The sequence below is a fragment of the Schistocerca gregaria genome, unplaced genomic scaffold (genome assembly GCF_023897955.1).
Source record: "Schistocerca gregaria isolate iqSchGreg1 unplaced genomic scaffold, iqSchGreg1.2 ptg000565l, whole genome shotgun sequence".
Classification (NCBI taxonomy): Eukaryota; Metazoa; Arthropoda; class Insecta; order Orthoptera; family Acrididae; genus Schistocerca; species Schistocerca gregaria.
Genome location: NW_026061957.1, coordinates 152,501 through 160,000, shown reverse-complemented (window position 1 = coordinate 160,000; position 7,500 = coordinate 152,501). Strand labels below are relative to the sequence as shown.

General features: G+C 54.6%; 3 non-coding genes across 3 annotated transcripts in view; all 3 read left to right on the top strand.

Moving 5' to 3' along the window:
* Nucleotides 1-3,641: 3,641 nt before the first annotated feature.
* LOC126315182 (small subunit ribosomal RNA) lies at nucleotides 3,642-5,534 on the top strand. Its single transcript, XR_007555903.1, has one exon. It is a non-coding gene; the product is annotated as a small subunit ribosomal RNA (ribosomal RNA).
* Nucleotides 5,535-5,902: 368 nt separating this feature from the next.
* Nucleotides 5,903-6,057, top strand: LOC126315162 (5.8S ribosomal RNA). The gene has a single exon (XR_007555885.1). It is a non-coding gene; the product is annotated as a 5.8S ribosomal RNA (ribosomal RNA).
* A 188-nt stretch (nucleotides 6,058-6,245) lies between these two features.
* The window catches only part of LOC126315148 (large subunit ribosomal RNA), a 4,222-nt gene continuing 2,967 nt past the window's right edge, over nucleotides 6,246-7,500 (top strand). The window contains exon 1 of the ribosomal RNA XR_007555876.1: nucleotides 6,246-7,500. This exon is cut by the window's right edge and continues 2,967 nt beyond it. This is a non-coding gene — a ribosomal RNA (large subunit ribosomal RNA).

Genomic DNA, 7,500 nt, shown 5'->3' with positions numbered 1-7,500 from the left:
GTACATCAGTACTTTCCTAATAGTTCGGTCGTCTCACGGCACTGCTTAGTAAATGATGCAAGGCCACATATAGATGATTTATGCGAATGTCCCTATACGTGCTGTAAGACTGGGCACACAACGTGAATCGCACGTCAGCCAGACACTCGAACATGCACTACTCTCGGCCTGCAACGGAGACACACAATACGTAAACATCTGGAATGCGACAATGTCGAGTGCACCCTCTCTGCCACATTGCACCGTCGACACTATGATAACCAGACCAGTAGGTCCACCTATAAAAGCACAATACCACACTCCTCCGACAACTACCATTGCTCAGATAAACCAACACCACCAACACACATCCTACACAGAGGGGCACCAAATATCACCACCCGCCCTCGTGTTATACCACATGAAAAATTGCAGAAGTGAGAGACACAGACCCGCCAGCCTCTTGCTACAAGCATCGAACCGACGTGACGTATCTGACGGTGACTCAGGCATCCGCGTACTGCCACCACTATCCACCCCCCCCCCCTCTCTGCCCCCTTCCCACACAATACCAAATTTAACCAACTTTATCGCTTAACCTAACTGTGGTTTTACCAGATTATCGCTTAACCTAACTGTGGCTGTACCAGATTATCGCTTAACCTAACTGTGGCTGTACCAGATTATCGCTTAACCTAACTGTGGCTGTACCAGATTATCGCTTAACCTAACTGTGGCTGTACCAGATTATCGCTTAACCTAACTGTGGCTGTACCAGATTATCGCTTAACCTAACTGTGGCTGTACCAGATTATCGCTTAACCTAACTGTGGCTGTACCAGATTATCGCTTAACCTAACTGTGGCTGTACCAGATTATCGCTTAACCTAACTGTGGTTGTACCAGATTATCCCTTAACCTAACTCAATTTGTCCCTTAACCTAACTCAATTTGTCCCTTAACCTAACTCAATTTGTCCCTTAACCTAACTCAATTTGTCCCTTAACCTAACTCAATTTGTCCCTTAACCTAACTCAATTTGTCCCTTAACCTAACTCAATTTGTCCCTTAACCTAACTCAATTTGTCCCTTAACCTAACTCAATTTGTCCCTTAACCTAACTCAATTTGTCCCTTAACCTAACTCAATTTGTCCCTTAACCTAACTCAATTTGTCCCTTAACCTAACTCAATTTGTCCCTTAACCTAACTCAATTTGTCCCTTAACCTAACCCACGTTGTCCCTTAACCTAACTCAATTTGTCCCTTAACCTAACTCAATTTGTCCCTTAACCTAACTCAATTTGTCCCTTAACCTAACTCAATTTGTCCCTTAACCTAACTCAATTTGTCCCTTAACCTAACTCAATTTGTCCCTTAACCTAACTCAATTTGTCCCTTAACCTAACTCAATTTGTCCCTTAACCTAACCCACGTTGTCCCTTAACCTAACCCACGTTGTCCCTTAACCTAACCCACGTTGTCCCTTAACCTAACCCACGTTGTCCCTTAACCTAACCCACGTTGTCCCTTAACCTAACCCACGTTGTCCCTTAACCTAACCCACGTTGTCCCTTAACCTAACCCACGTTGTCCCTTAACCTAACCCACGTTGTCCCTTAACCTAACCCACGTTGTCCCTTAACCTAACCCACGTTGTCCCTTAACCTAACCCACGTTGTCCCTTAACCTAACCCACGTTGTCCCTTAACCTAACCCACGTTGTCCCTTAACCTAACCCACGTTGTCCCTTAACCTAACCCACGTTGTCCCTTAACCTAACCCACGTTGTCCCTTAACCTAACCCACGTTGTCCCTTAACCTAACCCACGTTGTCCCTTAACCTAACCCACGTTGTCCCTTTGCCTAACATAGTTCACTGCTCGGAATCTCTGGTGTCGTTGTTATCCTCATGTAGATGTCTTGCGAGTGTTGCTTACTTTCCACATATTCCCGCTATCCACTGTCAATTGTACTGCAATAGGACTATATCGCCCCCCCCCCCCTCTGCCCCTCTCTTTGTGTCTCCGTCCTCTCAAGCTGGTCGGTCTGGCGTTTGAGTGTTAAATGAGCCTCGCAGCTGTTCAGTTGCGTTCAGATGTCGACGCCCTCAGTGTACGTCGTGGTATGGTCTGTGTCCATTGTCCGCTGATGTCGTACGCGTAACCCACACGCTGTACCGATCATCGGTAGTTACGTACAGAGTGAAGTAGTGTGATACGTGTGACCGTACGCTGGCTGTGCCCAACGGTGTCGAATCTCAATTTCCATATGTTGTGCTCGATGCTACTTGTCTCGTCTCCCAATAACAGCTAGGTTGCACTGTGGTACGCCGTAGAGGCGTGTGGGAGGAACGTACGAACGCATTGTATGTCACCCTGGGTCGCTGGGGGTGGTGGTGCGGTGAGTCAGGTCAGGTCAGCGTGAGCCGTGTGATGTAGTGACGCGTGTATTCCGACTTTGTCGTATTGCCTCACACAAAGTGCTACCCTGGTGGACCGCGTTCCATATCTGGGACATGCCGCAGATGCCGGTTGACAGTGGATCGCGGAAGGGACATCGCATACGTGCGCGGGCCACCTTCCACGTGTTCTCTTCTGCACATGTCGCAGTGTGTATGTGGTCTGATGTAGCGTGTCGTGACACATGACATCCTGGCATGCAAGAATTGTTGAATTCGCAAATGTAGGTGGACATCTACGTTTACTGCCCAAGATACGCAAATGAACTGGAAATCCGTTGTTGAGCGGTTGTTCACGCTGGAGGTGAATCTGTGATGGCGACGATCGGTACAGCTATTAACCGGTTGTTTCAGCGGTACCCGCCACATCCACACACGTGACTAGGCCCATGTGGGTATGAAGCGATACGCGGCGGTGGCTTGGTGGGACTGTTCCCGGCCGGTGAAGGGGGGCCGCCCGGCGTGTTGGCCGCGCGCTGCGTGGGCGCACGCGCAACAGGCGGCTGGTGGGGGGCGCCGAGTGGCAGGAGCGCCAGCCGACGGGCTCGGCAGGCGGCGCAGCTACGCTGCGGCGCACCCTGCACGCGGCGCCTGGCGGCCAAAGTTGGTTCAGCCGAGCCCGGTGCGAAGCGCGGTGGACATCTGCAGTGTGCTGGTCTGATTGAGGACTGTGTGCGTTGAGGATGCGCCGCCGCCTGGCACTCGGCGCCGCGACGCCGTCTGCTGCTCGGTCGCCCCAGCGGTTCTCGCAGGTGGTTTGTATCGCAGTTGTGCGGACGTGTTGGCGCGTGCGCTGTGCTGGGAGAGTTCGCTTCTGCACCCAAGTGGGGCTTTGCCCTTGTGTGGCGCTGGCGTTGGAGCTGCCGGTCACCATAGGTGGCGCGTGTTGTCTCCCGCCGGCAATGCCACGACAGCACGCTCCCGGGCCTCTGTCGGCAGCGGCAAGCTCAGTTGGGAGCAAGGGTGTTCACACTAAAACCGTCTCTCGCCTAACTCCGGGCGATTGCGCCTCTCTCGAAACCGACCAAGTACCTAGGACGGCGCTGCGCGCCGCCGGGACCTGAGAGGGTTTCGAGGTGTATCGTGCAGGGGAGCTCGGCCTCCTCCTGTTTGCAGAATAATTGAGCGGACGCTTGCGTGTTCGCGCGGGCCCCCGGGACACACTCCCGGGCGGCCGGCTGCTCAGCTCTAGTTGACGCAGCTCCCTGGTTGATCCTGCCAGTAGTCATATGCTTGTCTCAAAGATTAAGCCATGCATGTCTCAGTACAAGCCGCATTAAGGTGAAACCGCGAATGGCTCATTAAATCAGTTATGGTTCCTTAGATCGTACCCACGTTACTTGGATAACTGTGGTAATTCTAGAGCTAATACATGCAAACAGAGTCCCGACCAGAGATGGAAGGGACGCTTTTATTAGATCAAAACCAATCGGATTGGCTTGTCTGGTCCGTTTGCCTTGGTGACTCTGAATAACTTTGGGCTGATCGCACGGTCCTCGTACCGGCGACGCATCTTTCAAATGTCTGCCTTATCAACTGTCGATGGTAGGTTCTGCGCCTACCATGGTTGTAACGGGTAACGGGGAATCAGGGTTCGATTCCGGAGAGGGAGCCTGAGAAACGGCTACCACATCCAAGGAAGGCAGCAGGCGCGCAAATTACCCACTCCCGGCACGGGGAGGTAGTGACGAAAAATAACGATACGGGACTCATCCGAGGCCCCGTAATCGGAATGAGTACACTTTAAATCCTTTAACGAGTATCTATTGGAGGGCAAGTCTGGTGCCAGCAGCCGCGGTAATTCCAGCTCCAATAGCGTATATTAAAGTTGTTGCGGTTAAAAAGCTCGTAGTTGGATTTGTGTCCCACGCTGTTGGTTCACCGCCCGTCGGTGTTTAACTGGCATGTATCGTGGGACGTCCTGCCGGTGGGGCGAGCCGAAGGGGTGCTTTCGCGTCCCGAGGCGGACCCCGTTTAAATCCTACCAGGGTGCTCTTTGTTGAGTGTCTCGGTGGGCCGGCACGTTTACTTTGAACAAATTAGAGTGCTTAAAGCAGGCAAGCCCGCCTGAATACTGTGTGCATGGAATAATGGAATAGGACCTCGGTTCTATTTTGTTGGTTTTCGGAACCCGAGGTAATGATTAATAGGGACAGGCGGGGGCATTCGTATTGCGACGTTAGAGGTGAAATTCTTGGATCGTCGCAAGACGAACAGAAGCGAAAGCATTTGCCAAGTATGTTTTCATTAATCAAGAACGAAAGTTAGAGGTTCGAAGGCGATCAGATACCGCCCTAGTTCTAACCATAAACGATGCCAGCCAGCGATCCGCCGCAGTTCCTCCGATGACTCGGCGGGCAGCCTCCGGGAAACCAAAGCTTTTGGGTTCCGGGGGAAGTATGGTTGCAAAGCTGAAACTTAAAGGAATTGACGGAAGGGCACCACCAGGAGTGGAGCCTGCGGCTTAATTTGACTCAACACGGGAAACCTCACCAGGCCCGGACACCGGAAGGATTGACAGATTGATAGCTCTTTCTTGATTCGGTGGGTGGTGGTGCATGGCCGTTCTTAGTTGGTGGAGCGATTTGTCTGGTTAATTCCGATAACGAACGAGACTCTAGCCTGCTAACTAGTCGCGTGACATCCTTCGTGCTGTCAGCGATTACTTTTCTTCTTAGAGGGACAGGCGGCTTCTAGCCGCACGAGATTGAGCAATAACAGGTCTGTGATGCCCTTAGATGTTCTGGGCCGCACGCGCGCTACACTGAAGGAATCAGCGTGTCTTCCTAGGCCGAAAGGTCGGGGTAACCCGCTGAACCTCCTTCGTGCTAGGGATTGGGGCTTGCAATTGTTCCCCATGAACGAGGAATTCCCAGTAAGCGCGAGTCATAAGCTCGCGTTGATTACGTCCCTGCCCTTTGTACACACCGCCCGTCGCTACTACCGATTGAATGATTTAGTGAGGTCTTCGGACTGGTACGCGGCATCGACTCTGTCGTTGCCGATGCTACCGGAAAGATGACCAAACTTGATCATTTAGAGGAAGTAAAAGTCGTAACAAGGTTTCCGTAGGTGAACCTGCGGAAGGATCATTACCGACTAGACTGCATGTCTTTCGATGTGCGTGTCGTGTCGTGTCGCGCAACACGCTACCTGTACGGCAGTGGCCGTGCGCCGCGTGCGGAACCACGCGTGCCTCTCAAAACTAGCGGAAGTGTTGTTGTTGTGTGGTACGAGCGCTGAAGCTCTGGAGCGGCTGGCCTGCGGTACCTGGCGCCTGGCGCCGGTTTTGAATGACGTTCGCCCGAGTGCCTGTCCGCTCCGGTGTGGAGCCGTACGACGCCCATCGGCTGTGAGGCCGTTGGACACAAAAAAAAATAGTGGAACAGGGGCCGTCAGACGCCTCAGTCCCGCAAATGCTACTGTCTTGAAAGAGACAGTGGGAGACTGAAAAGGAAAAGATCACCCAGGACGGTGGATCACTCGGCTCGTGGGTCGATGAAGAACGCAGCAAATTGCGCGTCGACATGTGAACTGCAGGACACATGAACATCGACGTTTCGAACGCACATTGCGGTCCATGGATTCCGTTCCCGGGCCACGTCTGGCTGAGGGTCGGCTACGTATACTGAAGCGCGCGGCGTTTGTCCCGCTTCGGAGACGTGGGAGTGTCGTGGTCGCCTGTGTGGCCGGCCGCGTCTCCTTAAACGTGCGATGCGCGCCCGTCGCCTGGCGGTTCGCATACCGGTACTTTCTCGGTAGCGTGCACAGCCGGCTGGCGGTGTGGCGTGCGACACCTCGTACAACGACCTCAGAGCAGGCGAGACTACCCGCTGAATTTAAGCATATTACTAAGCGGAGGAAAAGAAACTAACAAGGATTCCCCCAGTAGCGGCGAGCGAACAGGGAAGAGTCCAGCACCGAACCCCGCAGGCTGCCGCCTGTCGTGGCATGTGGTGTTTGGGAGGGTCCACTACCCCGACGCCTCGCGCCGAGCCCAAGTCCAACTTGAATGAGGCCACGGCCCGTAGAGGGTGCCAGGCCCGTAGCGGCCGGTGCGAGCGTCGGCGGGACCTCTCCTTCGAGTCGGGTTGCTTGAGAGTGCAGCTCCAAGTGGGTGGTAAACTCCATCTGAGACTAAATATGACCACGAGACCGATAGCGAACAAGTACCGTGAGGGAAAGTTGAAAAGAACTTTGAAGAGAGAGTTCAAAAGTACGTGAAACCGTTCTGGGGTAAACGTGAGAAGTCCGAAAGGTCGAACGGGTGAGATTCACGCCCATCCGGCCACTGGCCCCCGCCCTCGGCAGATGGGGCCGGCCGCCCGCGCGGAGCAATCCGCGGCGGGGTCGTGTCCGGTTGCCTTTCCACTCGCCGCGGGGTGGGGCCGTTCCGGTGTGCGGTGGGCCGCACTTCTCCCCTAGTAGGACGTCGCGACCCGCTGGGTGCCGGCCTACGGCCCGGGTGCGCAGCCTGTCCTTCCGCGGGCCTCGGTTCGCGTCTGTTGGGCAGAGCCCCGGTGTCCTGGCTGGCTGCTCGGCGGTATATCTGGAGGAGTCGATTCGCCCCTTTGGGCGCTCGGGCTCCCGGCAAGCGCGCGCGGTTCTTCCCGGATGACGGACCTACCTGGCCCGGCCCCGGACCCGCGCCGCTGTTGGCTCGGGATGCTCTCGGGCGGAATAATCGCTCCCGTCAGCGGCGCTTCAGCTTTGGACAATTTCACGACCCGTCTTGAAACACGGACCAAGGAGTCTAACATGTGCGCGAGTCATTGGGCTGTACGAAACCTAAAGGCGTAATGAAAGTGAAGGTCTCGCCTTGCGCGGGCCGAGGGAGGATGGGGCTTCCCCGCCCTTCACGGGGCGGCGGCCTCCGCACTCCCGGGGCGTCTCGTCCTCATTGCGAGGTGAGGCGCACCTAGAGCGTACACGTTGGGACCCGAAAGATGGTGAACTATGCCTGGCCAGGACGAAGTCAGGGGAAACCCTGATGGAGGTCCGTAGCGATTCTGACGTGCAAATCGATCGTCGGAGCTGGGTATAGGGGCGAAAGACTAATCG